Below are 10368 nucleotides of genomic sequence, written 5' to 3'. Positions count from 1 at the left end.
CTTCAACAAGAGAATGCACTGATATAGCTATAGCTAGTTATTACATTCAAACCCAAGCCCAGGATTTCAAGAAGTAAAATACCACCTCTCAGTGCATCTGACTACCCACCATCCTGCCATCTTTCCATTCCTGGGTGACTTCTATTGTTAAAACAGACGACCTTCTAGTGATAAAACAAGAGGATTGAGTTAGGCACCAATATAAGAAATTACTCTTAGGAATTATATTCCTTGCACCATAATAGAATGCATGTATATAAAATTTCAACTATTCCTAAATTATTTTATTATATCAGTTTCAGCAATTAGTTCAATACACGGCCTCAGAATTCTACTGTGGCTTATTACTGGAGTCTGAGAAGAAGTTTTACAAAAAAAAGCATTTTGACGATTTGCTTATCAAAAACAGCCAAGTACTCACTGAAGCATCAGGAAGCTTTTCTTTTTGGACTAGACCCATTAGTAATAGCTTAACCACTATTACGTGCTCCCACTGGGCTGGACTGTCTGTGGGTAGAAAAATAAAGGGTAACTCTGTGAGTTCTGTAAAGTCCTTTAAGGGAACTAATATTCCCCAATTGAACTATTTCATTTTTTAGGAAAAAATAGTAAATTTAGATACACAACAGGTATCTTAAAAAGAAAATTAACAGTATAACTTGTGATCTGATATTAAATTCAAGAAGTTTAGTTAAAGACAAAAAATCACCTCTGGCTCTGTCTTTAACTAGAGAAATAAGAGGAGAGCACAACTGAAAAAAAGATATAGGAATTCTAGGGGAAAAACTGAATACTAATAGGACTTTATTTTGTAGTTATCACTCTTCAAGGTAGGAGAATGCACAGTCTAGTCAGTTGATAGCTGAGACTGATGTTGAAGGAGATAAGTAAGCCTAGGTCTGGGGCATGTAACAAAGTATTTGCAGATGCTAGTTCCATTCGTTGATTGTAACAAGAAGACTGGCAGGTCCTATAAGGAAAATAAATTGGGAAGCAGAATCTGGATCCATGGCCAAGGTAAGGAAAGTCTCAGGTACAGTAATCCAAAGATCTGAGGCCACTGGATGCTCAGACAGAAAAAAGGAGATTCCTTAATCCACAACCAAGGGAATAGGAATTTCTAGATCCATTGCCCAGGAAGTAGCACCTGATGGACACACAACACAGAGATCCAACATAAGTCAGCTGGCAGGGACTGCAGATGTTGGAGGTCCTGGAGTGGTAGAAGGACATGTTGGGAAGGACTGGATACCACATAGGAGGTTTGGCAGCTCATGGGCTCACAACAGTTCTCCTGACAGCCACCGTAGAGAGAGAGGATCCCAGCTGACAGATGCTGGAAAAACAAAGGTTAGTGCTGTGTACCAGGCTGCTGGGGTTGGAAGAGACACAGGAGGATCCTGGAGGATGCAAGCAGCCAAATGAGCAGCAGACGTTTCCAGAGCAGAAGTTGTAGGGCTTGTTGACAGGAGATGTGGTATCAGCTGAGTGACAGCAAGAAGATACTCTGATGTCTCTGCCTGCTCCCACTCACAGTTATATACCCTCTGTCTGCTCGGTGTGATGCAGTGTCAGAAACTTTGCCCATTATTGTGTGAGTCTTTGCCTGAAATTACCAGTAAACCTAAGCTATAAATTGACTGAACATGTTCATCTTTTCTTAATTGCAATTTTATCATTCTTGTTTATAGAAATCACTTTCTCTCCCTCTCTCCCCTCCTCCCTCTTGTCTCCTCCTCTCCCTTGCTCCTTCTCTCCTTCTTCCTCTCTCCTTCTCCAGTAATCAGATGTGTTTGCTTTAAGAAATATTGGTCAAGATGAGTATAATAGTTTAAATATGGCTATTTTGAGCATGACTATGAAAATTTGCTTTTTTTAAAAAAATTATTTGAAAGTTTCTCTCACTCTGTAGCTCTTTCAAATAAATAAGCAAATCTTTAAAAAAAAACAGATTTTTTCATAGTCATGCTCAAAGTAGCCATAGTTAAGATAATCAGAAAGAGAAGAGGACACTATATTCATCATGATCAATATTTCTGAAAGCAAACGCTCATGATTCCTGGAGAGGGAGAGAGGAATGAGGGGGGGGGGAGGGAGAAAGGGAGAGGGGGAGAAGATAAGAGAGGGAGAGAGAGGGAGAGTGTAAGAGAGAGAGAGAGAGACAGAGAGACAGAGAGAGACAGAGACAGAGAGACAGAATCTTCTAACCTCTGGTTCACTCCCTCAAATGATCACAAAGACTGGAACTGGGCTGGTCCAAAGCCAGGAGCCAGGAGCTTCTTCTGGGTCTCTGAACTGGAGACCAAGACCGTTCCAAGGACATAGGTCATCCTCTGTTGCTCTCCCAGGTGGAAAAGAGGTGCAGCTGGGACTGAACTGACACTGCAGACCATGGCTTATCCCACTGTGCTACAGTGCCAAAATATAACTATGTAAATTCTTACCAGAAATGTATTTGTAACAGTCATTGCTATGCACCTCCCCTACTATTTATATTCCTTTTACTAAGTGTTTACTATGTGCAAAATGTTAACAGTGCTATATGATTTATACTTTGTCACACTCTTATGAGATAAGGATTCTCCCAAAATTTAGGCAAGGGACTGTGAAGTTGAGAGAATATTGAACCTCCAGATAACAGGGGCTTTGCATACTCAGGGCACCAATCTCATAACCCAGTTGTGTGTCTCCAATGCTAGCAGTAACCACAGCCTTGTAGTGATAACATGAGAAGCTCATCATGTCTGATTCCAGATCATTTGAAGAACTGAGTACTAAGCAACAAAAATAGAATTCTGAACTGACAATATTTTCACTTTTTCTGATATATCTACCTAATATTTTTAAGTCTCTATACATAAATTTTCACCTTCATATAGTCACACTTATTTTTTTTTGTTTTGTGTTATCTATGACTTGTTTAAAATTATCAGAGCTGAGAAGTTGTGATAAGAGATGTGTATTGACTATAAAGACTCAAATCTTTACTAGGTGTCTTTCAAAAGAAAAGTTTATTGAGTCATGACATAGATGATTGAAGAGCAATGTTCATTAGTACAATAACTATCTAGAATCTCTACTTGAGTATCTTAATCCTTTTGTGAAGTTCCCAAATATTGCCACTGAAGTAACAGCTTCTTAATTTCTAAGGGGGGCGGTATTAAAGCTTAGCAGATAAAGCTATAGCCTGAGAGCCAACATCCCATATGGGCACTGGTTTGGGTTCTGGTTGTTATACTTCTCGATCTATCTTCCTGCTGATCCACCTGGGAGAGTAACAGAGGATGGCCCAGATACCTGGGATGGCCCATGTCTCCATTTAGGAGAACTACTCCAACCATTGTAACCATTTGCAGAGTGAATCAATGGATGGAAGATCTTTCTTTCTCTCTCTCTCTGTCTCTCCCTTTCTCTCTAGCTCTGTCTTTCAAGTAAATAAATAAATCTTTGAAAAATAATTACTTTCTAAGAGTTTTTTTTTTAGTATGCAAAGTTACCATGGAGATGCTTGTTACAAGCTGTCTTTTGTCTTCTCATTTAGCTAGTCATCTCAAAACAACTTACGTTTTATATATCATGAAGTTATAGAATTCTCTTTTTTTTTTGCATGAAGTAGATAATTTTTTTGGCAAGCAGTCTGGCTATCACTGGGAATAGTTACCAAAAACCTTCAATTCATTGACTACCAATGAAACACATTATCAGAAACTTGAATTTTAATAGTGTGCTAACCTTTGCCAACTCAGTTGGGAGTGAGAAATTTGACACCTTAGAGGGAGATTCATTTCATTCCCTGCTGAGCTTCTCTTTTTCTCATCCTTCCAGAAAGACAAAGCAGCATAAAAATTACCCTCTTATTAAGTAGTGAAATTATCCTTATCAGTTTTAAAAAACAAGCCCTCAAGGTTGAAAAAAAATGTTCTGGAATTAGAGCTGCCTTTTTTCATACTTATTTTCATATCTAAGTTCTGCCTTGAAGCATATTTTAGAAATTGGAAAGCAAAAAGCTATTTATGTGATTTGATATTTTCAACTTGCTTCATAAATGGTTGTTTTCTCTAATATCCTATAGTGTTTGCTTATCTCGCACTGTGCAATACTCTATCCATTGTTTTTGCTGAAGGTTTTATTAAATGAACTGCTCAGTTTTCTTTCCCCCCATTACCTCAATTCCTATTCATACTCTAAGCACTAAATCAAACTCCTCATATCTGACAGGTATTCACCTCAACTACCCTTCAACTCTTCAAGGACAATAACCTCTACTGTATCTTATAAGCTAGTTCATTTGAACAAGCCTGTGTGCACAAACACAGAGTGGAGAAATTTAAAGGGTTGTATTTTGATATGGGTCATTTGGGATGGATAAAGTTACAATATACATGGAAATCATATGCATAGAAAAGTGAAGTGCACAAAAGTTCCAGGGGGTCAGTGACAGTATACACACACATACATACACACCTACATGTTTGTATGAACATGAAAATAGTTGTGCCATAATTTCTTTATCCAGTTTACTGTTGATGGGCATTTGGGTTGGTTCCAGGTCTTAGCTATTGTGAATTGAGCTGCAATAAACATTAATGTGCAGACAGCTTTTTTGTTTGCCAATTTCATTTCTTTTGGGTAAATTCCAAGGAGTGGGATGGCTGGGTTGTATGGTAGGGTTATATACAGGTTTCTGAGGAATCTCCAGACTGACTTCCATAGTGGCTTAACCAGTTTGCATTCCCACCAACAGTGGGTTAGTGTCCCTTTTTCCCCACATCCTCTCCAGCATCTATTGTTGGTGGATTTCTGAATGTGAGCCATTCTAACCAGGGTGAGGTGAAACCTCATTGTGGTTTTGATTTGCATTTCCCTGATGGCTAGTGATCTTGAACATTTTTTCATGTGTCTGTTGGCCATTTGGATTTCCTCTTTTGAAAAATATCTATTGAGATCCTTGGCCCATTTCTTAAGTGGATTGTTTGTTTTGATGTTGTGGAGTTTCTTGACTTCTTTGTAGATTCTGGTTATCAAACTGTTGCGTAGTTTGCAAATATTTTTTCCCATTCTGTTGGTTGCCTCTTCACTCTTCTGACTGTTTCTTTTGCAGTACAGAAACTTCTCAATTTGATGCAATCCCAATAGTTAATTTTGGCTTTGACTGCCTGCACCTACAGGGTCTTTTCTAGGAAGTCTTTGCCGGTACCTATGTCTTGCAGGGTTTCTCCAATGCTCTCTAATAATTTGATGGTGTCAGTTCGTAGATGTCTTTAATCCATGTAGAGTGAATTTTTTGTAAGGTGAAAGGTAGGGGTCTTGCTTCATGCTTCTGCACGTGGAAATCCAGTTTTCCCAGCACCATTTATTGAATAGACTGTCTTTACTCCAGGGATTGGTTTTAGATCCTTGATCAAACATAAGTTGGCTGTAGATGTTTGGATTGATTTCTGGTGTTTCTATTCTGTTCCATTGGTCTATCCATCTGTTTCTGTACCAGTATCATGCTGTTTTGATAACAACTGCCCTGTAGTATGTCCTGTAATCTGATATTGTGATGCCTCCAGCTTTGTTTTTGTTGTACAAGATTGCTTTAGCTATTCGAGGTCTCCTATGTCTCCATATGAATTTCAGCATCATTTTTTTCCAGATCTGAAAAGAATGTCTTCAGTATTTTGATTGGTATTGCATTGAATCTATAAATTGCTTTTGGGAGAATGGACATTTTGATGATGTTGATTCTTCCAATCCATAAGCATGGAAGATTTTTCCATTTTTGGTATCCTCTTCTATTTCTTTCTTTAAGGTTTTGTAATTTTCATCATAAAGCCAGTCCCAAAGGAATAAATATCATATGTTCTCCCTGATCAGCTACAACTAACTGAGCACCAAAGGGGAAACCTGTTGAAGTGAAATGGACACTATGAGAAACAGTGACTTGATCAGCTCTTGTCCAGACTGTTGACGTACAATGTAATACTTTATCCCTTTTAGTATTTTTTTTTGTTTTGTTTTGTTTTGTTGTAGTACTATTGGTTGAACTCTGTAATTAACACACAATTATTCTTAGGTGTTTAAATTTTAACTGAAAAGTGATCCCTGTTAAATATAAGAGTGTGAAAGAGAGAGGGAGGAGATGTACAATTTGGGACATGCTCAATCGGACTTGCCCCAAATGGTGGAGTTAGAAACGTGCCAGGGGATTCCAATACAATCCCATCAAGGTGGCATATACCAATGCCATCTCACTAGAACAAGTGATCAATTTCAGTTCACAATTGATCACATTGATAAGTCTAAGAGTCAAAGGGTTCACATAAACAAGACTAGTGTCTGCTAATACTAACTGATAGAATCAAAAAGGGAGAGAACAATGCATCATGGGAAGCGGGATACACAGCAGACTCATAGAATGGCAGATTTCCTAAATAGCACTCTGGCCTTAGAATCAGCCCTTAAGGCATTCAGATCTGGCTGAAGAGCCCATGAGAGTATTGTAGGCATGTAAAGCCAAGACACCCTGGGGGGAAAAAAAATAAAAGAAGACCTAAATGAAAGATCTCTGTGAGTGAGATCCCACTGGAAAGAACAGGGCCATCAAAGAAGGAGGTACCTTTCTCTGAAGGGAGGAGAAAACTTCCACTTTGACTATGACCCTGTCAGAATAAGATCTAAATCGGTGAACTCAAAAGGCTTCCATAGCCTTGGCAACTCATGACTAGAGCCTAGGAGATTACTGACGCCATAAACAAGAGTGTCAAATTGTTAAGTCAGCAACAGGAGTCACTGTGTACTTACATCCCATGTGGGATCTGTCCTTAATGTGCTCTTCAATGTGAAGTAATGCTATAACTAGTACTGAAACAGTATTTTACACTTTGTGTTTCTGTGTGGGTGCAAACAGATGGAATCTTTACTTAATATATACTAAGTCGATCTTCTGTATATAAAGATAATTGAAAATGAATCTTGATGAGAATGGAAATGGAGAGGGAGTGGGAGTTGGGAGGGGTGTGAGTGGGAGGAAAATTTTGGGGGTGGAAAGCCATTGTAATCCATAAACTGTGCTTTAGAAATTTATATTTACTGAATAAAAAAATAAAAAAAATAAATAAATAAACTAAAAAATAAATTAAAAATTTAAAAAAGAAAATAGTTGTCTTTTTCTTTTAAAATTCTAAAGAAATGTTAAGGGAATATAATACTTTGTCATAATTAAATATAATTACATTAATCCTAACTAGTTAATCAGGGTGTTGAATAATGAGCCACCTACAAAGTTGGTTTAAAGACTGAAAGTAGGGATTTGCTAAAAGCACTTTCTCAACAAATTTTATAACTCTGGAGTGTGAATATATATTTTTGTTATCTTCCCATTACAGAAAAGAACAGGATATGATTGATCTTTCAAGTTCTTTATCAGCCATGGCATTATTTGTGTATACCAAGGGTATTGAATATCTTGGAATAAATATACCTATGATGTAAAAGATCTCTAAAATGAAAATTATAAAACATTAAAGAAAGAAACAAAAGAAGATGCTAAAAATGGGAAAATCTTCTCTTTTCTTGCATTGGCAGAATTAATATCATCAAAATGTACTTACTATCAAAAGCAATTTACAGATTCAGTATGGTCCTAATCAAAATACCAATGGCATTCTTCTTACATCTAGAAAAAAAGATGGTAAAATTCATATAGAAATACAAGAGACCCCAAATAGTTAAAATAATCTTAAACAACAAAAACAAAGCCAGAGGCATCCCAATACTATAGTTCAATACATTATATATGGTAGTTATAATCAAAACAGTCTTGTACTGGTACAAAAGCAGGTATATAGACCAATGGAACATAATAGAAACTCCAGAAATCAATCCACACATCTACAACCAATTTATCTTCGACAAAAGAGCTAAAATCAATCCCTGGAGAAAGGACAGTCTATTCAACAAATGGTGATGGGAAAACTGGATCTATGAGTGCAGAAGTATGAAACAGGACCTTACCTTACACCTTACAGAAAAATCAACTCAAAATGGATTAAAAATCTAAGTCTATGACATATACCATTAAATTACTAGAACAATGGAAAAACTGTGCAAGACATTGGCATAGGCAAAGACTTCTTGGAAAAGACCCCATAAGCACAGGTAAATAAATGAGATCTTATCAAGTTAATAAGCTTCTGCACTCCAAAGGAGACACTCAATAAAATGATGATCCAACTGACAGAATGAGAGAAAATATTTACAAACTATTTAACTGATAAAGGATTAATATCCAGAATCTATAAAGAGCTCAAGAAACTCAACAACAAGAACAAACAATCTAAAAAATGGGCAGAGTATTTGAACAGGTATTTTTCAAAAGATGATATTTAAATGATAAACAGACACATGGTCAGGTTCATTAGCCATTAGGAAAACACACACAAAAAAAATGATTTTCCACCTCACCCCAATTAGAATTCATTTCATCCAAAAATAATTAAAAAAAAACAATAAATGTTGATGAGGATGTAGGGGGAAAGGCCCACTAATACACTGTTGGTGGAAATATAAACTAGTACAATCATTATGGAAGACAGTATGGAGATTCCTCAGAAATCTGAAAATAGCATTACCATATGACCCAGGTTTTTACTTCTGGCAAGCTACCCAAAGGAAATGAAATCAGGATATGAAAGAGTTGTATGTATCCTCATAATTATTGCAGCTCAACTCACAACACCCAAGATATGGAATCAACCCAGATTTCCATCAACTGATAACTGAATAAATAAAATGTGGTATAAGTACATTGTGGAATACTACTCAGCCATAAAAAATGAAATACTGTCTTTGGAACAAAATGAATGCAACTGGGAATGATTATACTTAGTGAAATGACCCAGCCTCAAAAAGACAAAAATCATATGTTTACTCTGATATGTGGCAGTCAATATAGAATACAAAAAATGTGTAGGAATGAACCAAACATTTTGTGATATGATTTTTTAGCCCTTGTTTATACTCCTGTGGAGCTGTGTTATTCCTCATTTTTACTTGTTGAATATTATGGTTAGTGGTGAATTAACCCTGTAAATATAAAATGGATTAAAATTATGTCTACAAAAACTAATGAAATAAAGAGAGGAAAATATAGGGGATGAGGGGAAGGGAGGGGCTAGTAATGGCAGCATAGCTGACTTTTGGAACTGTGCTTATTTAGTGCATGAAATCTCTTCTCTTTATATAAATTAATTTAGAAAAAAACTTGGATAAACTACATAGTACATAGTAGGGTCTACATAACATACAAGCTTCTTGCTGGCGTTTTCCCTTAGGAGCTAAAAAATACCTCCATACCTCACATGCTATTCCCTGGTCATTCTCCATGTTGACGAAATGCTCTCTAATCTTCTCATGAACACCTTTCTAGCCCCTCTTCTTTGTTTTCTACTTTATGCTCTTTCTAGCTTATTTATATGATCTTAGGCCTCCAGTACCCCCTGTAAACTTTTAAAATTAAATAAATTCACAATAGGGATAAAAAAGAGAAAGGTGGTCAGCTTTGATGTTGCAGTAGTAGCTTAATTATGACTTCTTTTAATCATTTTATAGATGGTAGAGCAACACACACACCCACACAGATACACACACACACTAGCCAGATACTATTATTTAGTCAAATTCTCCAAATTTGCATTAGAACCCCGTGTATTACTGCAGGTACAGAGCGTTTTCACTAGTTTTCCTCCATTGTTAGGGGCACAGCATTGTAGTTACTTTACTTCAGAGACAGCCTGAAGTCCATGATACTTAGTATTAGCATCGGTTGCTTCATACTTTCTTAAACTCCAGAAACATTTTAATACAAATATTAACTTTTTAAAAAATTACAAATCCAAACATTTCTTTTTGGAACTTTAAATACTACTCTAAATGTAGATATAACTGCAATTGTTTAAAAAAAAGAAAAAATTGTCCCCTCTGTCTCCTCTTCTCTGACACTGTATCTCTTTCAAAGTAAATAAATACATCTTAACAAATACAATTTGTCATATATTTCACTTAATGCTAAAGATAGAAAGCCATAATTTTATTAAATATATAAGAAAACATTTCTCTAGGAATTCCAACACATTTAACTCTAGTTTTTATGGATACAAACATGAATATACATGCCTACTTCAAAAGAGTAATAAAAAATCAAGTTAAAATATTTCTTTGGATGCAATTTTTTAAAAATCCATTCACATGTATACACATGCTTATAAAATTCTACAAAAGTGAAATATAATGTTGATAGATAAAATGAACCAGGAAATCTTCTTAAAATACTTTCATTACTGCATGTTATCTTTTTGAAGCTATTTCAGTCTGAAGATGCCTCCA

At 36.1% G+C, this 10368-nt stretch overlaps 1 pseudogene; it reads right to left on the bottom strand.

The window, feature by feature from the left end:
- Nucleotides 1-825: 825 nt before the first annotated feature.
- LOC133750369 (keratin-associated protein 13-1-like) lies at nt 826-9369 on the bottom strand (annotated as a pseudogene).
- Between the last annotated feature and the right edge of the window lie 999 nt (nt 9370-10368).

This window comes from Lepus europaeus, chromosome 2, assembly GCF_033115175.1.
Source record: "Lepus europaeus isolate LE1 chromosome 2, mLepTim1.pri, whole genome shotgun sequence".
In the NCBI taxonomy this organism is placed as follows: domain Eukaryota; kingdom Metazoa; phylum Chordata; class Mammalia; order Lagomorpha; family Leporidae; genus Lepus; species Lepus europaeus.
This window is presented reverse-complemented; position numbering and strand designations above follow the sequence as displayed.